Raw genomic sequence first — 24,692 nt, forward strand, 5'->3', positions numbered from 1 at the left:
ACCTGACACCCAGAACAGTGGCTTCTGAGTTTTGTTTCCCAGGGAAAAAGCCTGTAGAGTGGTTCATGGTCCTGAGGCCCTTAATGGCCAGGTGCCTCCTGGAATTCGGCCTCTGAAGGATGCTTCCGCTGACGTAGGGTGGCAGCAGTTCTAAGTTGTTCTGTTTTGAGAGTGCGTAGTGGGTCCTGAAAACTGACACCCAGAACAGTGGCTTGTGAGATTTGTTTCCCAGGGAAAAAGCCTGTGCAGAGGTTCAGGGGCCTAAGAGAGAAAATGGCCAGGTGCCTCCTGGAATTCGGCCTGTCGCAGGATGCCTCCTAGACGCAATGTGGCACTAGTGCAAGCTTTTTCTGGTTTGAGAGTGCCTAGTGGGTTCTGAAAACTGACACCCAGAACAGTGGCTTGTGAGATTTGTTTCCAAGGGTAAAAGCCTGTAGAATGGTTCAGGGTCCTGAGGCCTTAAATTGCCGGGTTCCTCCTGGAATTCGGCCTTTTGAAGGTTGACTCCCAGACGCAAAGTGGCAGCAGTGCCAACTTGGTCTGGTTTGAGAGTGCCAAGTGGGTCCTGAAAACTGACACCCAGAACAGTGGCTTCTGAGTTTTGTTTCCCAGGGAAAAAGCCTGTAGAGTGGTTCAGGGGCCTGAGGCCTTAAATTACCAGATGCCTCCTGGAATTCGGCCTCTCGCAGGATGCCTTCCTGACGTCGCGTGGCTGCAGTGCCAACCTGTTCTGGTTTGAGAGTGCCAAGTGGGTCCTGAAAACTGACACCCAGAACAGTGGCTTGTGAGTCTTGTTTCCCAGGGAAAAAGCCTGTACACTGGTTTAGGGGCCTAAGGCAGAAAATGGCCAAGTGCCTGCCGGAATTCGGGCTCTCGCAGGATGCCTCCCAGACGCAAGCTGGCACCAGTGCACACTTGGTCTCGTTTGAGAGTGCCAAGTGGGTCCTGAAAACTGACACCCAGAACAGTGGCTTGTGAGTTTTGTTTCCCAGGGTAAAAGCCTGTAAATTGGTTCTGGGTCCTGCGGCCTTAAATTGTCGGGTGCCTCCTAATGATCCGCAACTTGCAGGATGTTTCCCCGACACTTAGCGGCACCGGTGCTCACTTAGACTGGTTTGAGAGTGCCTAGTGTGTCCTGCAAGCTGACACCAAGAACAGTGTCTTCTGAGTTTTGTTTCCCAGATGAAAAGCCTGTACAGTGGTTCAGGGTCCTGAGGCCTTAAATTGGCGGTTGCCTCCTGGAATTCGGCCTCTCGCAGCATGCCTCCCAGACGCAAGGTGGCACCAGTGCCAGTTTGATCTAGTTTGAGAGTGCCTAGTGGGTTCTGAAAACTGACACCCAGAACAGTGGCTTGTGAGTTTTGTTTCCCAGGGAAAAGGCCTGTACACAGGTTCTGGGGCCTAAAACTTTAAATGGGCGAGTGCCTCTTGGGATTCCGCCTCTCGCGGGATTCCTCCCAGAACCAAGGTAGCCCAAGTGCACACTTCGTCTGGTTTGAAAGTGCCAAGTGGGTCCTGCAAACTGATACCCAGAATAATGGCTTGTGAGTTTTGTTTCCCAGGGAAAAAGCCTGTACAATGGTTCAGGGTCTTTAGGCCTTAAATTGCCGGGTGCCTCCTGGAATTCGGCGTCTCGCAGGATGCCTCCCAGACGCCATGTGGCACTAGTGCAAACCTTTTCTGATTTGAGAGTGCATAGTGGATTCTGAAAACTGACACCCAGAACAGAGGCTTGTGAGTTTTGTTTCCAAAGGAAAAGGCCTGTAGAATGGTTCAGGGGCCTGAGGCCTTAAATTGCAGGGTTCCTCCTGGAATTCGGCCTTTTGAAGGATGCCTCCCAGACGCAAGGTGGCAGCAGTGCCAACCTGTGTCTGGTTTGAGAGTGCCAAGTGGGTCCTGAAAACTGACACCCAGAACAGTGGCTTGTGAGTCTTGTTTCCTAGGGAAAAAGCCTGTACAGTGGTTAAGGGGCCTGAGGACTTAAATTGCCGGGTTCCTCCTGGAATTTGGCCTCTCGCAGGATGCCTCCCAGACGCAAGCTGGCACCAGTGCCTACTTGGTCTGGTTTGAGAGTGCCTAGTGGGTCCTGAAAACTGACACCCAGAACAGTGGCTTCTGAGTTTTGTTTCCCAGGGAAAAAGCCTGTAGAGTGGTTCAGGGGCCTTAGGCAGGAAATGGCCAGGCGCCTTCTGGAATTCGGCCTCTTGCAGGATGCCTCCAAGACGCAAGCTGGCACCAGTGCAAACTTTTTCTGGTTTGAGAGTGCCAAGTGGGTCCTGAAAACTGACACCCAGAACAGTGGTTTGTGAGTTTTGTTTCCCAGGGAAAAAGCCTGTGCAATGGTTCAGGGTCCTGCGGCCTTAAATTGCCGGATGCCTCCTAAAGATCCGCAACTTGCAGGATGTATCCCAGACGCTCAGCGGAACCGGTGCTCACTTAGACTGGTTTGAGAGTGCCTAGTGTGTCCTGCAAGCTGACACCAAGAACAGTGTCTTCTGAGTTTTGTTTCCCAGATGAAAAGCCTGTACAGTTGTTCAGGGTCCTGAGGCCTTAAATTGGCGGGCGCCTCCTGGAATTCGGCCTCTCGCAGGATGCCTCCCAGAACCAAGATAGCCCCTGTGCACACTTCGTCTGGTTTGAGAGTGCCAAGTGGGTTCTGAAAACTGACACCCAGAACAGTGGCTTGTGAGTTTTGTTTCCCAGGGAAAAAGCCTGTAGAATGGTTAAGAGGCTTGAGGCTTTAAATTGCAGGGTTCCTTCTGGAATTCGGCCTCTCGCAGGATGCCTCCCAGACGCAAAGTTTCAGCAGTGCCAACTTGGTCTGGTTTGAGAGTGCCAAGTGGGTCCTGAAAACTGACACCCAGAACAGTGGCTTGTGAGTTTTGTTTCCCAGGGAAAAGGCCTGTACACCGGTTCAGGGACCTGAAACTTTAAATGGCCAAGTGCCTACTGGAATTCGGCCTCTCGCAGGATGCCTCCAAGATAAAATGTGGCACCAGTGCAAACTTTGTGTAGTTTGAGAGTGCCAAGAGGGTCCTGAAAACTGGCACCCAGAACAGTGGCTTCTGAGTCTTGTTTCCCAGGGAAAAGGCCTGTACACAGGTTCAGGGGCCTGAGGCCCTTAATGGCCAGGTGCCTCCTGGAATTCGGCCTCTCGCAGGATGCCTCCAAGAAGCAATGTGGCACCAGTGCCTACTTGGTCTGGTTAGAGAATGCCAAATGGGTCCTGAAAACCCACACCCAGAACAGTGGCTTGTGAGTCTTGTTTCCTAGGGAAAAAGCCTGTACAGTGGTTTAGGGGCCTAAGGCAGAAAATGGCCAGGTGCCTACTGGAAGTCGGCCTCTCGCAGGATGCCTCCCAGACGCAAGGGGGCACCAGTGCAAACTTTGTCTAGTTTGAGAGTGCCAAGAGAGTCCTGAAAACTGACACCCAGAGCAGTGGCTTCTGAGTTTTGTTTCCCAGGGAAAAAGTTTGTACCGAGGTTCTGGGTCCTGAGGCCTTTATCTTTAGGGTGCCTCCTGCAGATCCGCCTCTCGCAGGATGCCTCCCAGACGCAAGCTGGCACCAGTGCCTACTTGTTCTTGTTTGAGAGTTCCTAGAGGGTCCTGAAAACTGACAACCAGAACAGTTCCTTGTGAGTTTTGCTTCCCAGGGAAAAAGCTTTTAGAATGGTTCAGGGGCCTGAGGCGTTAAATTGCAGGGTGCCTCCTGGAATTCGGACTCTCGCAGGATGCCTCCCAGATGCAAAGTGGCAGCAGTGCCACCTTTGTCTGGTTTGAGAGTGCCAAGTGGGTTCTGAAAACTGACACCCAGAACAGTGGCTTGTGAGTTTTGTTTCCCAGGGAAAAGGCCTGTAGAATGCTTCAGGGGCCTGAGGCCTTAAATTACAGGGTTCCTCCTGGAATTCGGCCTCTCCCAGGATGCCTCCCAGACGCAAAGTGGCAGCAGTGCCAGCTTGGTCTGGTTTGAGAGTGCCAAGTGGGTCCTGAAAACTGACACTCAGAACAGTGGCTTGTGAGTTTTGTTTCCCAGGGAAAAGGCCTGTACACAGGTTCAGGGGCCTGAAACTTTAAATGGCCAAGTGCCTACTGGAATTCGGCCTGTCGCAGGATGCCTCCCAGACAGAATGTGGCACCAGTGAAAACTTTGTGTAGTTTGAGAGTGCCAAGTGGGTCCTGAAAACTGGCACCCAGAACAGTGGCTTGTGAGTTTTGTTTCCCAGGGAAAAGGCCTGTACACAGGTTCAGGGGCCTGAGGCCCTTAATGGCCAGGTGCCTCCTGGAATTCGGCCTCTGATGGATGCCTATCCTGACGTAGCATGGCAGCAGTGACTACTTGTTCTGGTTTGAGTGTGCCTAGTGGGTCCTGAAAACTGACACCCAGAGCAGTGGCTTCTGAGTTTTGTTTCCCAGGGAAAAAGCCTGTAGAGTGGTTCAGGGTCGTGAGGCCCTTAATGGCCAGGTGCCTCCTGGAATTCGGCCTCTCACAGGATGCCTCCAAGAAGCAATGTGGCACCAGTGCCTACTTGGTCTGGTTAGAGAATGCCAAGTGGGTCCTGAAAACCCACACCCAGAACAGTGGCTTGTGAGTCTTGTTTCCCAGGGAAAAAGCCTGTACAGTGGTTTAGGGGCCTAAGGCAGAAAATGGCCAGGTGCCTACTGGAAGTCGGCCTCTCGCAGGATGCCTCCCAGACGCAAGGGGGCACCAGTGCAAACTTTGTCTAGTTTGAGAGTGCCAAGAGGGTCCTGAAAACTGACACCCAGAGCAGTGGCTTCTGAGTTTTGTTTCCCAGGGAAAAAGCCTGTACCGTGGTTCTGGGTCCTGAGGCCTTTATCTTTAGGGTGCCTCCTGCAGATCCGCCTCTCGCAGGATGCCTCCCAGACGCAAGTTGGCATCAGTGCCAACTTGTTCTTGTTTGAGAGTTCCTAGAGGGTCCTGAATACTGACAACCAGAACAGTTCCTTGTGAGTTTTGCTTCCCAGGGAAAAAGCTTTTAGAATGGTTCAGGGGCCTGAGGCCTTAAATTGCAGGGTTCCTCCTGGAATTCGGCCTCTCCCAGGATGCCTCCCAGACGCAAAGTGGGAGCAGTGCCAGCTTGGTCTGGTTTGAGAGTGCCAAGTGGGTCCTGAAAACTGACACTCAGAACAGTGGCTTGTGAGTTTTGTTTCCCAGGGAAAAGGCCTGTACACAGGTTCAGGGACCTGAAACTTTAAATGGCCAAGTGCCTACTGGAATTCGGCCTCTCGCAGGATGCCTCCCAGACGGAATGTGGCACCCGTGCAAACTTTGTGTAGTTTGAGAGTGCCAAGTGGGTCCTGAAAACTGACACCCAGAACAGTGGCTTGTGAGTTTTGTTTCCCAGGGAAAAGGCCTGTACACAGGTTCAGGGGCCTGAAACTTTAAATGGCCAAGTGCCTCCTGGAATTCGGCCTCTCGCAGGATGCCTCCCAGACGCCATGTGGCACAAGTGCAAACATTTTCTGGTTTGAGAGTGCCTAGTGGGTCCTGAAAACTGACACCCAGAACAGTGGCTTGTGAGTTTTGTTGCCCAGGGAAAAAGCTTGTAGAATGGTTCAGGGGCCTGAGGCCTTAAATTGCCGGGTTCCTCCTGGAGTTCGGCCTCTCGAAGGATGCCTTCCATACGCCAAGTGGCATCAGTGCCAACTTGGTCTTGTTTGAGAGTGCAAAGTGGTTTCTGAAAACTGACACCCAGAACAGTGGCTTCTGAGTTTCGTTTCCCAGGGAAACAGCCTGTACAGTGGTGCAGGGTCCTGACGCCCTAAATGGCCAGGTGCCTCTTGGAATTCGGCCTCTGAAGGATGCCTCCAAGACGCAAGCTGGCACCCGTGCAAACTTTGTCTAGTTTGAGAGTGCCAAGTGGGTCCTGAAAACTGACACCCAGAACAGTGGCTTGTGAGTTTTGTTTCCCAGGGAAAAAGCCTGTAGAGTGGTTCATGGTCCTGAGGCCCTTAATGGCCAGGTGCCTCCTGGAATTCGTCCTCTGAAGGATGCTTCCGCTGACGTAGGGTGGCAGCAGTTCTAAGTTGTTCTGTTTTGAGAGTGCCTAGTGGGTCCTGAATGCTGACACCAAGAACAGTAGCTTGTGAGTTTTGTTTCCCAGGGAAAAAGCCTGTACAGTGGTTCAGGGGCCTAAGAGAGAAAATGGCCAGGTGCCTCCTGGAATTCGGCCTGTCGCAGGATGCCTCCGACGCCATGAGGCACCAGTGCAAACTTTGTCTAGTTTGAGAGTGCCAAGTGGGTCCTGAAATCTGACACCCAGAACAGTGGCTTGTGAGTTTTGTTTCGCAGGGAAAAAGCCTGTAGAATGGTTCAGAGGCCTGAGGCCTTAAATTGCCGGGTTCCTCCTAAAATTCGGCCTTTCGAAGGTTGCCTCCCAGACGCAAAGTGGCAGCAGTGCCAACTTGGTCTGGTATGAGAGTGCCAAGTGGCTCCTGAGAATTGACATCCAGAACAGTGGCTTGTGAGTCTTGTTTCCTAGGGAAAAAGCCTGTACAGTGGTTTAGGGGCCTAAGGCAGAAAATGGCCAAGTGCCTGCTGGAATTCAGGCTCTCGCAGGATGCCTCGCAGACGCAAGGTGGCACCAGTGCAAACTTTGTCTAGTTTGAGAGTGCCAAGTGGGTCCTGAAACCTGACACCCAGAACAGTGGCTTCTGAGTTTTGTTTCCCAGGGAAAAAGCCTGTAGAGTGGTTCATGGTCCTGAGGCCCTTAATGGCCAGGTGCCTCCTGGAATTCGGCCTCTGAAGGATGCTTCCGCTGACGTAGGGTGGCAGCAGTTCTAAGTTGTTCTGTTTTGAGAGTGCGTAGTGGGTCCTGAAAACTGACACCCAGAACAGTGGCTTGTGAGATTTGTTTCCCAGGGAAAAAGCCTGTGCAGAGGTTCAGGGGCCTAAGAGAGAAAATGGCCAGGTGCCTCCTGGAATTCGGCCTCTCGCAGGATGCCTCCCAGACGCAATGTGGCACTAGTGCAAGCTTTTTCTGGTTTGAGAGTGCCTAGTGGGTTCTGAAAACTGACACCCAGAACAGTGGCTTGTGAGATTTGTTTCCAAGGGTAAAAGCCTGTAGAATGGTTCAGGGTCCTGAGGCCTTAAATTGCCGGGTTCCTCCTGGAATTCGGCCTTTTGAAGGTTGACTCCCAGACGCAAAGTGGCAGCAGTGCCAACTTGGTCTGGTTTGAGAGTGCCAAGTGGGTCCTGAAAACTGACACCCAGAACAGTGGCTTCTGAGTTTTGTTTCCCAGGGAAAAAGCCTGTAGAGTGGTTCAGGGGCCTGAGGCCTTAAATTACCAGATGCCTCCTGGAATTCGGCCTCTCGCAGGATGCCTCCCTGACGTCGCGTGGCTGCAGTGCCAACCTGTTCTGGTTTGAGAGTGCCAAGTGGGTCCTGAAAACTGACACCCAGAACAGTGGCTTGTGAGTCTTGTTTCCCAGGGAAAAAGCCTGTACACTGGTTTAGGGGCCTAAGGCAGAAAATGGCCAAGTGCCTGCCGGAATTCGGGCTCTCGCAGGATGCCTCCCAGACGCAAGCTGGCACCAGTGCACACTTGGTCTCGTTTGAGAGTGCCAAGTGGGTCCTGAAAACTGACACCCAGAACAGTGGCTTGTGAGTTTTGTTTCCCAGGGTAAAAGCCTGTAAATTGGTTCTGGGTCCTGCGGCCTTAAATTGTCGGGTGCCTCCTAATGATCCGCAACTTGCAGGATGTTTCCCCGACACTTAGCGGCACCGGTGCTCACTTAGACTGGTTTGAGAGTGCCTAGTGTGTCCTGCAAGCTGACACCAAGAACAGTGTCTTCTGAGTTTTGTTTCCCAGATGAAAAGCCTGTACAGTGGTTCAGGGTCCTGAGGCCTTAAATTGGCGGTTGCCTCCTGGAATTCGGCCTCTCGCAGCATGCCTCCCAGACGCAAGGTGGCACCAGTGCCAGTTTGATCTGGTTTGAGAGTGCCTAGTGGGTTCTGAAAACTGACACCCAGAACAGTGGCTTGTGAGTTTTGTTTCCCAGGGAAAAGGCCTGTACACAGGTTCTGGGGCCTAAAACTTTAAATGGGCGAGTGCCTCTTGGGATTCCGCCTCTCGCGGGATTCCTCCCAGAACCAAGGTAGCCCAAGTGCACACTTCGTCTGGTTTGAAAGTGCCAAGTGGGTCCTGCAAACTGATACCCAGAATAATGGCTTGTGAGTTTTGTTTCCCAGGGAAAAAGCCTGTACAATGGTTCAGGGTCTTTAGGCCTTAAATTGCCGGGTGCCTCCTGGAATTCGGCGTCTCGCAGGATGCCTCCCAGACGCCATGTGGCACTAGTGCAAACCTTTTCTGATTTGAGAGTGCATAGTGGATTCTGAAAACTGACACCCAGAACAGAGGCTTGTGAGTTTTGTTTCCAAAGGAAAAGGCCTGTAGAATGGTTCAGGGGCCTGAGGCCTTAAATTGCAGGGTTCCTCCTGGAATTCGGCCTTTTGAAGGATGCCTCCCAGACGCAAGGTGGCAGCAGTGCCAACCTGTGTCTGGTTTGAGAGTGCCAAGTGGGTCCTGAAAACTGACACCCAGAACAGTGGCTTGTGAGTCTTGTTTCCTAGGGAAAAAGCCTGTACAGTGGTTAAGGGGCCTGAGGACTTAAATTGCCGGGTTCCTCCTGGAATTTGGCCTCTCGCAGGATGCCTCCCAGACGCAAGCTGGCACCAGTGCCTACTTGGTCTGGTTTGAGAGTGCCTAGTGGGTCCTGAAAACTGACACCCAGAACAGTGGCTTCAGAGTTTTGTTTCCCGGGGAAAAAGCCTGTAGAGTGGTTCAGGGGCCTTAGGCAGGAAATGGCCAGGCGCCTTCTGGAATTCGGCCTCTTGCAGGATGCCTCCAAGACGCAAGCTGGCACCAGTGCAAACTTTTTCTGGTTTGAGAGTGCCAAGTGGGTCCTGAAAACTGACACCCAGAACAGTGGTTTGTGAGTTTTGTTTCCCAGGGAAAAAGCCTGTGCAATGGTTCAGGGTCCTGCGGCCTTAAATTGCCGGATGCCTCCTAAAGATCCGCAACTTGCAGGATGTATCCCAGACGCTCAGCGGAACCGGTGCTCACTTAGACTGGTTTGAGAGTGCCTAGTGTGTCCTGCAAGCTGACACCAAGAACAGTGTCTTCTGAGTTTTGTTTCCCAGATGAAAAGCCTGTACAGTTGTTCAGGGTCCTGAGGCCTTAAATTGGCGGGCGCCTCCTGGAATTCGGCCTCTCGCAGGATGCCTCCCAGAACCAAGATAGCCCCTGTGCACACTTCGTCTGGTTTGAGAGTGCCAAGTGGGTTCTGAAAACTGACACCCAGAACAGTGGCTTGTGAGTTTTGTTTCCCAGGGAAAAAGCCTGTAGAATGGTTAAGAGGCTTGAGGCTTTAAATTGCAGGGTTCCTTCTGGAATTCGGCCTCTCGCAGGATGCCTCCCAGACGCAAAGTTTCAGCAGTGCCAACTTGGTCTGGTTTGAGAGTGCCAAGTGGGTCCTGAAAACTGACACCCAGAACAGTGGCTTGTGAGTTTTGTTTCCCAGGGAAAAGGCCTGTACACCGGTTCAGGGACCTGAAACTTTAAATGGCCAAGTGCCTACTGGAATTCGGCCTCTCGCAGGATGCCTCCAAGATAAAATGTGGCACCAGTGCAAACTTTGTGTAGTTTGAGAGTGCCAAGAGGGTCCTGAAAACTGGCACCCAGAACAGTGGCTTCTGAGTCTTGTTTCCCAGGGAAAAGGCCTGTACACAGGTTCAGGGGCCTGAGGCCCTTAATGGCCAGGTGCCTCCTGGAATTCGGCCTCTCGCAGGATGCCTCCAAGAAGCAATGTGGCACCAGTGCCTACTTGGTCTGGTTAGAGAATGCCAAATGGGTCCTGAAAACCCACACCCAGAACAGTGGCTTGTGAGTCTTGTTTCCTAGGGAAAAAGCCTGTACAGTGGTTTAGGGGCCTAAGGCAGAAAATGGCCAGGTGCCTACTGGAAGTCGGCCTCTCGCAGGATGCCTCCCAGACGCAAGGGGGCACCAGTGCAAACTTTGTCTAGTTTGAGAGTGCCAAGAGAGTCCTGAAAACTGACACCCAGAGCAGTGGCTTCTGAGTTTTGTTTCCCAGGGAAAAAGTTTGTACCGAGGTTCTGGGTCCTGAGGCCTTTATCTTTAGGGTGCCTCCTGCAGATCCGCCTCTCGCAGGATGCCTCCCAGACGCAAGCTGGCACCAGTGCCTACTTGTTCTTGTTTGAGAGTTCCTAGAGGGTCCTGAAAACTGACAACCAGAACAGTTCCTTGTGAGTTTTGCTTCCCAGGGAAAAAGCTTTTAGAATGGTTCAGGGGCCTGAGGCGTTAAATTGCAGGGTGCCTCCTGGAATTCGGACTCTCGCAGGATGCCTCCCAGATGCAAAGTGGCAGCAGTGCCACCTTTGTCTGGTTTGAGAGTGCCAAGTGGGTTCTGAAAACTGACACCCAGAACAGTGGCTTGTGAGTTTTGTTTCCCAGGGAAAAGGCCTGTAGAATGCTTCAGGGGCCTGAGGCCTTAAATTACAGGGTTCCTCCTGGAATTCGGCCTCTCCCAGGATGCCTCCCAGACGCAAAGTGGCAGCAGTGCCAGCTTGGTCTGGTTTGAGAGTGCCAAGTGGGTCCTGAAAACTGACACTCAGAACAGTGGCTTGTGAGTTTTGTTTCCCAGGGAAAAGGCCTGTACACAGGTTCAGGGGCCTGAAACTTTAAATGGCCAAGTGCCTACTGGAATTCGGCCTGTCGCAGGATGCCTCCCAGACAGAATGTGGCACCCGTGCAAACTTTGTGTAGTTTGAGAGTGCCAAGTGGGTCCTGAAAACTGACACCCAGAACAGTGGCTTATGAGTTTTGTTTCCCAGGGAAAAGGCCTGTACACAGGTTCAGGGGCCTGAAACTTTAAATGGCCAAGTGCCTCCTGGAATTCGGCCTCTCGCAGGATGCCTCCCAGACGCCATGTGGCACCAGTGCAAACTTTTTCTGGTTTGAGAGTGCCTAGTAAGTCCTGAAAACTGACACCCAGAACAGTGGCTTGTGAGTTTTGTTGCCCAGGGAAAAAGCTTGTAGAATGGTTCAGGGGCCTGAGGCCTTAAATTGCCGGGTTCCTCCTGGAATTCGGCCTCTCGAAGGATGCCTTCCATACGCCAAGTGGCATCAGTGCCAACTTGGTCTTGTTTGAGAGTGCAAAGTGGTTTCTGAAAACTGACACCCAGAACAGTGGCTTCTGAGTTTCGTTTCCCAGGGAAACAGCCTGTACAGTGGTGCAGGGTCCTGACGCCCTAAATGGCCAGGTGCCTCTTGGAATTCGGCCTCTGAAGGATGCCTCCAAGACGCAAGCTGGCACCAGTGCAAACTTTGTCTAGTTTGAGAGTGCCAAGTGGGTCCTGAAAACTGACACCCAGAACAGTGGCTTGTGAGTTTTGTTTCCCAGGGAAAAAGCCTGTAGAGTGGTTCATGGTCCTGAGGCCCTTAATGGCCAGGTGCCTCCTGGAATTCGTCCTCTGAAGGATGCTTCCGCTGACGTAGGGTTTCAGCAGTTCTAAGTTGTTCAGTTTTGAGAGTGCCTAGTGGGTCCTGAATGCTGACACCAAGAACAGTAGCTTGTGAGTTTTGTTTCCCAGGGAAAAAGCCTGTACAGTGGTTCAGGGGCCTAAGAGAGAAAATGGCCAGGTGCCTCCTGGAATTCGGCCTGTCGCAGGATGCCTCCGACGCCATGAGGCACCAGTGCAAACTTTGTCTAGTTTGAGAGTGCCAAGTGGGTCCTGAAAACTGACACCCAGAACAGTGGCTTGTGAGTTTTGTTTCGCAGGGAAAAAGCCTGTAGAATGCTTCAGAGGCCTGAGGCCTTAAATTGCCGGGTTCCTCCTAAAATTCGGCCTTTCGAAGGTTGCCTCCCAGACGCAAAGTGGCAGCAGTGCCAACTTGGTCTGGTATGAGAGTGCCAAGTGGCTCCTGAGAATTGACATCCAGAACAGTGGCTTGTGAGTCTTGTTTCCTAGGGAAAAAGCCTGTACAGTGGTTTAGGGGCCTAAGGCAGAAAATGGCCAAGTGCCTGCTGGAATTCGGGCTCTCGCAGCATGCCTCGCAGACGCAAGGTGGCACCAGTGCAAACTTTGTCTAGTTTGAGAGTGCCAAGTGGGTCCTGACAACTGACACCCAGAACAGTGGCTTCTGAGTTTTGTTTCCCAGGGAAAAAGCCTGTACAGTGGTTCAGGGTCCTGAGGCCCTTAATGGCCAAGTGCCTCCTGGAATTCGGCCTCTGAAGGATGCTTCCGCTTACGGAGGGTGGCAGCGGTTCTAAGTTGTTCTGGTTTGAGAGTGCCTAGTGGGTCCTGAAAGCTGACACCAAGAAAAGTGGCTTGCGAGTTTTGTTTCCCAGGGAAAAAGCCTGTGCAGAGGTTCAGGGGCCTCAGAGAGAAAATGGCCAGGTGCCTCCTGGAATTCGGCCTCTCGCAGGATGCCTCCCAGACGCAATGTGGCACTAGTGCAAGCTTTTTCTGGTTTGAGAGTGCCTAGTGGGTTCTGAAAACTGACACCCAGAACAGTGGCTTGTGAGATTTGTTTCCAAGAGTAAAAGCCTGTAGAATGGTTCAGGGTCCTGAGGCCTTAAATTGCCGGGTTCCTCCTGGAATTCGGCCTTTTGAAGGTTGACTCCCAGACGCAAAGTGGCAGCAGTGCCAACTTGGTCTGGTTTGAGAGTGCCAAGTCGGTCCTGAAAACTGACCCCCAGAACAGTGGCTTCTGAGTTTTGTTTCCCAGGGAAAAAGCCTGTAGAGTGGTTCAGGGGCCTGAGGCCTTAAATTACCAGATGCCTCCTGGAATTCGGCCTCTCGCAGGATGCCTCCCTGACGTCGCGTGGCTGCAGTGCCAACCTGTTCTGGTTTGAGAGTGCCAAGTGGGTCCTGAAAACTGACACCCAGAACAGTGGCTTGTGAGTCTTGTTTCCCAGGGAAAAAGCCTGTACACTGGTTTAGGGGCCTAAGGCAGAAAATGGCCAAGTGCCTGCCGGAATTCGGGCTCTCGCAGGATGCCTCCCAGACGCAAGCTGGCCCCAGTGCACACTTGGTCTCGTTTGAGAGTGCCAAGTGGGTCCTGAAAACTGACACCCAGAACAGTGGCTTGTGAGTTTTGTTTCCCAGGGTAAAAGCCTGTACAATGGTTCTGGGTCCTGCGGCCTTAAATTGCCGGGTGCCTCCTAATGATCCGCAACTTGCAGGATGTTTCCCCGACACTTAGCGGCACCGGTGCTCACTTAGACTGGTTTGAGAGTGCCTAGTGTGTCCTGCAAGCTGACACCAAGAACAGTGTCTTCTGAGTTTTGTTTCCCAGATGAAAAGCCTGTACAGTGGTTCAGGGTCCTGAGGCCTTAAATTGGCGGTTGCCTCCTGGAATTCGGCCTCTCGCAGCATGCCTCCCAGACGCAAGGTGGCACCAGTGCCAGTTTGTTCTGGTTTGAGAGTGCCTAGTGGGTCCTGAAAACTGACACCCAGAACAGTGGCTTGTGAGTTTTGTTTCCCAGGGAAAAGGCCTGCACACAGGTTCTGGGGCCTAAAACTTTAAATGGGCGAGTGCCTCTTGGGATTCCGCCTCTCGCGGGATTCCTCCAAGAACCAAGGTAGCCCAAGTGCGCACTTCGTCTGGTTTGAAAGTGCCAAGTGGGTCCTGCAAACTGATACCCAGAATAATGGCTTGTGAGTTTTGTTTCCCAGGGAAAAAGCCTGTACAATGGTTCAGGGTCTTTAGGCCTTAAATTGCCGGGTGCCTCCTGGAATTCGGCGTCTCGCAGGATGCCTCCCAGACGCCATGTGGCACTAGTGCAAACCTTTTCTGATTTGAGAGTGCATAGTGGATTCTGAAAACTGACACCCAGAACAGAGGCTTGTGAGTTTTGTTTCCAAAGGAAAAGGCCTGTAGAATGGTTCAGGGGCCTGAGGCCTTAAATTGCAGGGTTCCTCCTGGAATTCGGCCTTTCGAAGGATGCCTCCCAGACGCAAGGTGGCAGCAGTGCCAACCTGTGTCTGGTTTGAGAGTGCCAAGTGGGTCCTGAAAACTGACACCCAGAACAGTGGCTTGTGAGTCTTGTTTCCTAGGGAAAAAGCCTGTACAGTGGTTTAGGGGCCTGAGGACTTAAATTGCCGGGTTCCTCCTGGAATTTGGCGTCTCGCAGGATGCCTCCCAGACGCAAGCTGGCACAAGTGCCTACTTGGTCTGGTTTGAGAGTGCCTAGTGGGTCCTGAAAACTGACACCCAGAACAGTGGCTTCTGAGTTTTGTTTCCCAGGGAAAAAGCCTGTAGAGTGGTTCAGGGGCCTGAGGCCTTAAATTACCAGATGCCTCCTGGAATTCGGCCTCTTGCAGGATGCCTCCCTGACGTCGCGTGGCTGCAGTGCCAACCTGTTCTGGTTTGAGAGTGCCAAGTGGGTCCTGAAAACTGACACCCAGAACAGTGGCTTGTGAGTCTTGTTTCCCAGGGAAAAAGCCTGTACACTGGTTTAGGGGCCTAAGGCAGAAAATGGCCAAGTGCCTGCCGGAATTCGGCCTCTTGCAGGATGCCTCCCAGACGCAATGTGGCACCAGTGCCAACCTGGCCTAGTTTGAGATTGCCAAGTGGGTCCTGAAAACTGACATCCATAACAGTGGCATTTGAGCTTTGTTGCCCAGGGAAAAAGCCTGTATAATGGTTAAGGGTCCTGAGGCCTTAAATTGCCGCGTGCGTCCTGGAGATCCGCCTCTTGCAGGATTTTGCCCAGACGCTAAGCGGCACCATTGCCCACTTAGTCTGGTTTGAGAGTGTCAAGTGGGTCCTGAAAACTGACACCCAGAACAGTGGCTTCTGAGTTTTGTTTCCCGGGGAAAAAGCCTGTACCGTGGTTCTGGGGCCTAAGGCAGGAAATGGCCAGGCGCCTTCTGGAATTCGGCCTCTCGCACGATGCCTCCCAGACGCAAGGTGGCACCAGTGCCAGCTTGGACTAGTTTGAGAGTGCCTAGTGGGTCCTGAAAACTGACACCCAGAACAGTGGCTTGAGAGTTTTGTTTCCCAGGGAAAAGGCCTGTACACAGGTTCAGGGGCCTGAAACTTTAAATTGCCGAGTGCCTCCTGGAATTCGGCCTCTTGCAGGATGCCTCCAAGACGCAAGCTGGCACCAGTGCAAACTTTTTCTGGTTTGAGAGTGCCAAGTGGGTCCTGAAAACTGACACCCAGAACAGTGGTTTGTGAGTTTTGTTTCCCAGGGAAAAAGCCTGTGCAATGGTTCAGGGTCCTGCGGCCTTAAATTGCCGGATGCCTCCTAAAGATCCGCAACTTGCAGGATGTATCCCAGACGCTTAGCGGAACCGGTGCTCACTTAGACTGGTTTGAGAGTGCCTAGTGTGTCCTGCAAACTGTCACCAAGAACAGTGTCTTCTGAGTTTTGTTTCCCAGATGAAAAGCCTGTACAGTTGTTCAGGGTCCTGAGGCCTTAAATTGGCGGCCGCCTCCTGGAATTCGGCCTCTCGCAGGATGCCTCCCAGAACCAAGATAGCCCCTGTGCACACTTCGTCTGGTTTGAGAGTGCCAAGTGGGTTCTGAAAACTGACACCCAGAACAGTGGCTTGTGAGTTTTGTTTCCCAGGGAAAAGGCCTGTAGAATGCTTCAGGGGCCTGAGGCCTTAAATTGCAGGGTTCCTTCTGGAATTCGGCCTCTCGCAGGATGCCTCCCAGACGCAAAGTTGCAGCAGTGCCAACTTGGTCTGGTTTGAGAGTGCCAAGTGGCTCCTGAAAACTGACACCCAGAACAGTGGCTTGTGAGTTTTGTTTCCCAGGGAAAAGGCCTGTACACCGGTTCAGGGACCTGAAACTTTAAATGGCCAAGTGCCTACTGGAATTCGACCTCTCGCAGGATGCCTCCCAGATAAAATGTGGCACCAGTGAAAACTTTGTGTAGTTTGAGAGTGCCAAGTGTGTCCTGAAAACTGGCACCCAGAACAGTGGCTTGTGAGTTTTGTTTCCCAGGGAAAAGGCCTGTACACAGGTTCAGGGGCCTGAGGCCCTTAATGGCCAGGTGCCTCCTGGAATTCGGCCTCTGATTGATGCCTATCCTGACGTAGCATGGCAGCAGTGACTACTTGTTCTGGTTTGAGTGTGCCTAGTGGGTCCTGAAAACTGACACCCAGAGCAGTGGCTTCTGAGTTTTGTTTCCCAGGGAAAAAGCCTGTAGAGTGGTTCAGGGTCGTGAGGCCCTTAATGGCCAGGTGCCTCCTGGAATTCGGCCTCTCGCAGGATGCCTCCAAGAAGCAATGTGGCACCAGTGCCTACTTGGTCTGGTTAGAGAATGCCAAGTGGGTCCTGAAAACCCACACCCAGAACAGTGGCTTGTGAGTCTTGTTTCCCAGGGAAAAAGCCTGTACAGTGGTTTAGGGGCCTAAGGCAGAAAATGGCCAGGTGCCAACTGGAAGTCGGCCTCTCGCAGGATGCCTCCCAGACGCAAGGGGGCACCAGTGCAAACTTTGTCTAGTTTGAGAGTGCCAAGAGGGTCCTGAAAACTGACACCCAGAGCAGTGGCTTCTGAGTTTTGTTTCCCAGGGAAAAAGCCTGTACCGTGGTTCTGGGTCCTGAGGCCTTTATCTTTAGGGTGCCTCCTGCAGATCCGCCTCTCGCAGGATGCCTCCCAGACGCAAGTTGGCATCAGTGCCAACTTGTTCTTGTTTGAGAGTTCCTAGAGGGTCCTGAATACTGACAACCAGAACAGTTCCTTGTGAGTTTTGCTTCCCAGGGAAAAAGCTTTTAGAATGGTTCAGGGGCCTGAGGCCTTAAATTGGCGGTTGCCTCCTGGAATTCGGCCTCTCGCAGCATGCCTCCCAGACGCAAGGTGGCACCAGTGCCAGTTTGGTCTGGTTTGAGAGTGCCTAGTGGGTCCTGAAAACTGACACCCAGAACAGTGGCTTGTGAGTTTTGTTTCCAAAGGAAAAGGCCTGTAGAATGGTTCAGGGGCCTGAGGCCTTAAATTGCAGGGTTCCTCCTGGAATTCGGCCTTTTGAAGGATGCCTCCCAGACGCAAGGTGGCAGCAGTGCCAACCTGTGTCTGGTTTGAGAGTGCCAAGTGGGTCCTGAAAACTGACACCCAGAACAGTGGCTTGTGAGTCTTGTTTCCTAGGGAAAAAGCCTGTACAGTGGTTTAGGGGCCTGAGGACTTAAATTGCCGGGTTCCTCCTGGAATTTGGCCTCTCGCAGGATGCCTCCCAGACGCAAGCTGGCACCAGTGCCTACTTGGTCTGGTTTGAGAGTGCCTAGTGGGTCCTGAAAACTGACACCCAGAACAGTGGCTTCTGAGTTTTGTTTCCCGGGGAAAAAGCCTGTAGAGTGGTTCAGGGGCCTTAGGCAGGAAATGGCCAGGCGCCTTCTGGAATTCGGCCTCTCGCAGGATGCCTCCCAGACGCAAGCTGGCACCAGTGCCTACTTGGTCTGGTTTGAGAGTGCCTAGTGGGTCCTGAAAACTGACACCCAGAACAGTGGTTTGTGAGTTTTGTTTCCCAGGGAAAAAGCCTGTGCAATGGTTCAGGGTCCTGCGGCCTTAAATTGCCGGATGCCTCCTAAAGATCCGCAACTTGCAGGATGTATCCCAGACGCTCAGTGGAACCGGTGCTCACTTAGACTGGTTTGAGAGTGCCTAGTGTGTCCTGCAAGCTGACACCAAGAACAGTGTCTTCTGAGTTTTGTTTCCCAGATGAAAAGCCTGTACAGTTGTTCAGGGTCCTGAGGCCTTAAATTGGCGGGTGCCTCCTGGAATTCGGCCTCTCGCAGGATGCCTCCCAGAACCAAGATAGCCCCTGTGCACACTTCGTCTGGTTTGAGAGTGCCAAGTGGGTTCTGAAAACTGACACCCAGAACAGTGGCTTGTGAGTTTTGTTTCGCAGGGAAAAAGCCTGTAGAATGGTTCAGAGGCTTGAGGCCTTAAATTGCAGGGTTCCTTCTGGAATTCGGCCTCTCGCAGGATGCCTCCCAGACGCAAAGTTTCAGCAGTGCCAACTTGGTCTGGTTTGAGAGTGCCAAGTGGGTCCTGAAAACTGACACCCAGAACAGTGGCTTGTGAGTTTTGTTTCCCAGGGAAAAGGCCTGTACACCGGTTCAGGGACCTGAAACTTTAAATGGCCAAGTGCCTACTGGAATTCGGCCTCTCGCAGGATGCTTCCCAGATAAAATGTGGCACCAGTGCAAATTTGTGTAGTTTGAGAGTGCCAAGAGGGTCCTGAAAACTGGCACCCAGAACAGTGGCTTGTGAGTTTTGTTTCCCAGGGAAAAGGCCTGTACACAGGGTCAGGGGCCTGAGGCCCTTAATGGCCAGGTGCCTCCTGGAATTCGGCCTCTCGCAGGATGCCTCCAAGAAGCAATGTGGCACCAGTGCCTACTTGGTCTGGTTAGAGAATGCCAAGTGGGTCCTGAAAACCTACACCCAGAACAGTGGCTTGTGAGTCTTGTTTCCCAGGGAAAAAGCCTGTACAGTGGTTTAGGGGCCTAAGGCAGAAAATGGCCAGGTGCCTACTGGAAGTCGGCCTCTCGCAGGATGCCTCCCAGACGCAAGTTGGCATCAGTGCCAACTTGTTCTTGTTTGAGAGTTCCTAGAGGGTCCTGAAAACTGACAACCAGAACAGTTCCTTGTGAGTTTTGCTTCCCAGGGAAAAAGCTTTTAGAATGGTTCAGGGGCCTGAGGCGTTAAATTGCAGGGTGCCTCCTGGAATTCGGACTCTCGCAGGATGCCTCCCAGACGCAAAGTGGCAGCAGTGCCACCTTTGTCTGGTTTGAGAGTGCCAAGTGGGTTCTGAAAACTGACACCCAGAACAGTGGCTTGTGAGTTTTGTTTCCCAGGGAAAAGGCCTGTAGAATGCTTCAGGGGCCTGAGGCCTTAAATTGCAGGGTTCCTCCTGGAATTCGGCCTCTCCCAGGATGCCTCCCAGACGGAATGTGGCACCTGTGCCAGCTTGGTCTGGTTTGAGAGTGCCAAGTGGGTCCTGAAAACTGACGCCCAGAACAGTGGCTTGTGAGTTTTGTTTCCCAGGGAAAAGGCCTGTACACAGGTTCAGGGACCTGAAACTTTAAATGGCCAAGTGCCTACTGGAATTCGGCCTGTCGCAGGGTGCCTCCCTGACGGAATGTGGCACCCGTGCAAACTTTGCGTAGTTCGAGAGTGCCAAGTGGGTCCTGAAAACTGACACCCATAACAGTGGCTTGTGAGTTTTGTTTCCCAGGGAAAAGGCCTGTACACAGGTTCAGGGGCCTGAAACTTTAAATGGCCAAGTGCCTCCTGGAATTCGGCCTCTCGCAGGATGCCTCACAGACGCCATGTGGCACCAGTGCAAACTTTTTCTGGTTTGAGAGTGCCTAGTAAGTCCTGAAAACTGACACCCAGAACAGTGGCTTGTGAGTTTTGTTGCCCAGGGAAAAAGCTTGTAGAATGGTTCAGGGGCCTGAGGCCTTAAATTGCCGGGTTCCTCCTGGAGTTCGGCCTCTCGAAGGATGCCTTCCATACGCCAAGTGGCATCAGTGCCAACTTGGTCTTGTTTGAGAGTGCAAAGTGGTTTCTGAAAACTGACACCCAGAACAGTGGCTTCTGAGTTTCGTTTCCCAGGGAAACAGCCTGTACAGTGGTGCAGGGTCCTGACGCCCTAAATGGCCAGGTGCCTCCTGGAATTCGGCCTGTCGCAGGATGCCGCCGACGCCATGAGGCACCAGTGCAAACTTTGTCTAGTTTGAGAGTGCCAAGTGGGTCCTGAAAACTGACACCCAGAACAGTGGCTTGTGAGTTTTTTTTCCACAGGAAAAGGCCTGTAGAATGGTTCAGGGGCCTGAGGCCTTAAATTGCAGGGTTCCTCCTGGAATTCGGCCTTTTGAGAGATGCCTCCCAGACGCAAGGTGGCAGCAGTGCCAACCTGTGTCTGGTTTGAGAGTGCCAAGTGGGTCCTGAAAACTGACACCCAGAACAGTGGCTTGTGAGTCTTGTTTCCTAGGGAAAAAGCCTGTACAGTGGTTTAGGGGCCTGAGGACTTAAATTGCCGGGTTCCTCCTGGAATTTGGCCTCTCGCAGGATGCCTCCCAGACGCAAGCTGGCACCAGTGCCTACTTGGTCTGGTTTGAGAGTGCCTAGTGGGTCCTGAAAACTGACACCCAGAACAGTGGCTTCTGAGTTTTGTTTCCCAGGGAAAAAGCCTGTAGAGTGGTTCAGGGGCCTTAGGCAGGAAATGGCCAGGCGCCTTCTGGAATTCGGCCTCTCGCACGATGCCTCCCAGATGAAAGGTGGCACCAGTGCCAGCTTGGACTAGTTTGAGAGTGCCTAGTGGGTCCTGAAAACTGACACCCAGAACAGTGGTTTGTGAGTTTTGTTTCCCAGGGAAAAAGCCTGTGCAATGGTTCAGGGTCCTGCGGCCTTAAATTGCCAGATGCCTCCTAAAGATCCGCAACTTGCAGGATGTATCCCAGACGCTTAGCGGAACCGGTGCTCACTTAGACTGGTTTGAGAGTGCCTAGTTTGTCCTGCAAACTGTCACCAAGAACAGTATCTTCTGAGTTTTGTTTCCCAGATGAAAAGCCTGTACAGTTGTTCAGGGTCCTGAGGCCTTAAATTGGGGGGCGCCTCCTGGAATTCGGCCTCTCGCAGGATGCCTCCCAGAACCAAGATAGCCCCTGTGCACACTTCGTCTGGTTTGAGAGTGCCAAGTGGGTTCTGAAAACTGACACCCAGAACAGTGGCTTGTGAGTTTTGTTTCCCAGGGAAAAGGCCTGTAGAATGCTTCAGGGGCCTGAGGCCTTAAATTGCAGGGTTCCTTCTGGAATTCGGCCTCTCGCAGGATGCCTCCGAGACGCAAAGTTGCAGCAGTGCCAACTTGGTCTGGTTTGAGGGTGCCAAGTGGCTCCTGAAAACTGACACTCAGAACAGTGCCTTGTGAGTTTTGTTTCCCAGGGAAAAGGCCTGTACACAGGTTCAGGGACCTGAAACTTTAAATGGCCAAGTGCCTACTGGAATTCGGCCTGTCGCAGGATGCCTCCCAGACGGAATGTGGCACCCGTGCAAACTTTGTGTAGTTTGAGAGTGCCAAGTGGGTCCTGAAAACTGACACCCAGAACAGTGGCTTGTGAGTTTTGTTTCCCAGGGAAAAGGCCTGTACACAGGTTCAGGGGCCTGAAATTTTAAATGGCCAAGTGCCTCCTGGAATTCGGCCTCTCGCAGGATGCCTCCCAGACGCCATGTGGCACCAGTGCAAACTTTTTCTGGTTTGAGAGTGCCTAGTGGGTCCTGAAAACTGACACCCAGAACAGTGGCTTGTGAGTTTTGTTGCCCAGGGAAAAAGCTTGTAGAATGGTTCAGGGGCCTGAGGCCTTAAATTGCCGGGTTCCTCCTGGAGTTCGTCCTCTCGAAGGATGCCTTCCATACGCCAAGTGGCATCAGTGCCAACTTGGTCTTGTTTGAGAGTGCAAAGTGGTTTCTGAAAACTGACACCCAGAACAGTGGCTTCTGAGTTTCGTGTCCCAGGGAAAAAGCCTGTACAGTGGTGCAGGGTCCTGACGCCCTAAATGGCCAGGTGCCTCTTGGAATTCGGCCTCTGAAGGATGCCTCCCTGACGTAGCGTGGCAGCAGTGCCTACTTGGTCTGGTTTGAGAGTGCCTAGTGGGTCCTGAAAACTGATACCCAGAACAGTGTCTTCTGAGTTTTGTTTCCCAGGGAAAAAGCCTGTACAGTGGTTCAGGGGCCTAAGGCAGAAAATGGCCAGGTGCCTCCTGATATTCGGCCTATCGCAGGATGCCTCCCAGAAGCAATGTGGCACCAGTGCAAACTTTGTCTTGTTTGAGAGTGCCAAGTGGGTCCTGAAAACTGACACCCAGAACAGTGGCTTGTGAGTTTTGTTTCCAAGGGAAAAGGCCTGTAGAATGGTTCAGGGGCCTGAGGCCTTAAATTGCCGGGTTCTTCCTGGAAGTCGGCCTCTCGCAGGATGCCTCCCAGACGCAATGTGGCACCAGTGAAAACTTTGTCTAGTTTGAGAGTGCCAAGTGGGTCCTGAAAATTGACACCCAGAGCAGTGGCTTCTGAGTTTTGTTTCCCGGGGAAAAAGCCTGTACCGTGGTTCTGGGTCCTGAGGCCTTTATCTTTAGGGTGCCTCCTGCAGATCTGCCTCTTGCAGGATGCCTCCCAGACGCAAGTTGGCATCAGTGCCAACTTGTTCTTGTTTGAGAGTTCCTAGTGGGTCCTGAAAACTGACAACCAGAAGAGTTCCTTGTGAGTTTTGCTTCCCAGGGAAAAAGCTTTTAGAATGGTTCAGGGGCCTGAGGCCTTAAATTGCCGGGTTCTTCCTGGAAGTCGGCCTCTCGCAAAATGCCTCCCAGACGCAAAGTGGCAGCAGTGCCACCTTTGTCTGGATTGAGAGTGCCAAGTGGGTCCTGAAAACTGATACCCAGAACAGTGGCTTGTGAGTTTTGTTTCCCAGGGAAAAAGCCTGTACAATGGTTAAGGGTCCTGAGGCATTTAATGGCTAGGTGCCTCCTGGAATTCGGCCTCTCGCAGGATTCCTCCCAGACCCAAGGTAGCACCCGCGCACTCTTCGTCTCGTTTGAGAGTGCCAAGTGGGTCCTTAAAACTAATACCCAGAATAATGGCTTCTGAGTTTTGTTTCCTAGGGAAATAACCTATAGAGTGGTTCAGGGTCCTGAGGCGTTAAATTTCAGGGTGCCTCCTGCAGATCCGCCTCTTGCAAAATGCCTCCCATACGCAAGTTGGCATCAGTGCCAACTTGGGCTGGTTTGAGAGTGACAAGTGGGTCCTGAAAACTGAAACCCAGAACAGTGGTTTCTGAGTTTTGTTTCCCAGGGAAAAAGCCTGTACAGTGGTTCAGGGTCCTGAGGCCTTAAATGGCCAGGTGCCTCCTTTAATTCGGCCTCTTGTAGTATGCCTCCCAGACGCAAGCTGGCACCAGTGCCAACTTGGGATGGTTTGAGAGTGCCTAGTGGGTCCTGAAAACTGACACCCAGATCTGTGGCTTCTGAGTTTTGTTTCCCAGGGAAAAGGCCTGTATAATGGTTCAGGTTCCTGCGGCCTTAAATTGCCGGGTGCCTCTTGGCGATCCGCCTCTTCCAGGACTTTGCCCCGACGCTAAACAGCACCATTGTCCACTTAGTCTGGTTTGAGAGTGCCAAGTGGGTCCTGAAAACTGACACTCAGAACAGTGGCTTCTGAGTTTTGTTTCCCAGGGAAAAGGCCTGTACACAGGTTTAGGGACCTGAAACTTTAAATGGCCAAGTGCCTTCTGGAATTCGGCCTCTCGCAGGATGCGTCCCAGACGGAATGTGGCACCCGTGCAAACTTTGTGTAGTTTGAGAGTGCCAAGTGGGTCCTGAAAACTGACATCCAGAACAGTGGCTTGTGAGTTTTGTTTCCCAGGGAAAAGGCCTGTACACAGGTTCAGGGACCTGAAACTTTAAATGGCCAAGTGCCTCCTGGAATTCGGCCTCTCGCAGGATGCCTCCCAGACGCCATGTGGCACCAGTGCAAACTTTTTCTGGTTTGAGAGAACCTAGTGGGTCCTGAATGCTGACACCAAGAACAGTAGCTTGTGAGTTTTGTTTCCCAGGGAAAAAGCCTGTACAGTGGTTCAGGGGCCTAAGAGAGAAAATGGCCAGGTGCCTCCTGGAATTCGGCCTGTCGCAGGATGCCTCCGACGCCATGAGGCACCAGTGCAAACTTTGTCTAGTTTGAGAGTGCCAAGTGGGTCCTGAAAACTGACACCCAGAACAGTGGCTTGTGAGTGTTGTTGCCCAGGGAAAAAGCCTGTAGAATGGTTCAGAGGCCTGAGGCCTTAAATTGCCGGGTTCCTCCTAAAATTCGGCCTTTCGAAGGTTGCCTCCCAGACGCAAAGTGGCAGCAGTGCCAACTTGGTCTGGTATGAGAGTGCCAAGTGGCTCCTGAGAATTGACATCCAGAACAGTGGCTTGTGAGTCTTGTTTCCTAGGGAAAAAGCCTGTACAGTGGTTTAGGGGCCTAAGGCAGAAAATGGCCAAGTGCCTGCTGGAATTCGGGCTCTCGCAGCATGCCTCGCAGACGCAAGGTGGCACCAGTGCAAACTTTGTCTAGTTTAAGAGTGCCAAGTGGGTCCTGAAAACTGACACCCAGAACAGTGGCTTGTGAGTTTTGTTTCCCAGGGAAAAAGCCTGTACAGTGGTTCATGGTCCTGAGGCCCTTAATGGCCAGGTGCCTCCTGGAATTCGGCCTCTGAAGGATGCTTCCGCTGACGTAGGGTGACAGCAGTTCTAAGTTGTTCTGTTTAGAGAGTGCCTAGTGGGTCCTGAATGCTGACACCAAGAACAGTGGCTTGTGAGTTTTGTTTCCCAGGGAAAAAGCCTGTGCAGAGGTTCAGGGGCCTAAGAGACAAAATGGCCAGGTGCCTCCTGGAATTCGGCCTCTCGCAGGATGCCTCCCAGACGCAATGTGGCACTAGTGCAAGCTTTTTCTGGTTTGAGAGTGCCTAGTGGGTTCTGAAAACTGACACCCAGAACAGTGGCTTGTGAGATTTGTTTCCAAGGGTAAAAGCCTGTAGAATGGTTCAGGGTCCTGAGGCCTTAAATTGCCGGGTTCCTCCTGGAATTCGGCCTTTCGAAGGTTGACTCCCAGACGCAAAGTGGCAGCAGTGCCAACTTGGTCTGGTTTGAGAGTGCCAAGTGGGTCCTGA

This window comes from Fringilla coelebs (genome assembly GCF_963513975.1).
Source record: "Fringilla coelebs genome assembly, chromosome: 12".
In the NCBI taxonomy this organism is placed as follows: Eukaryota; Metazoa; Chordata; class Aves; order Passeriformes; family Fringillidae; genus Fringilla; species Fringilla coelebs.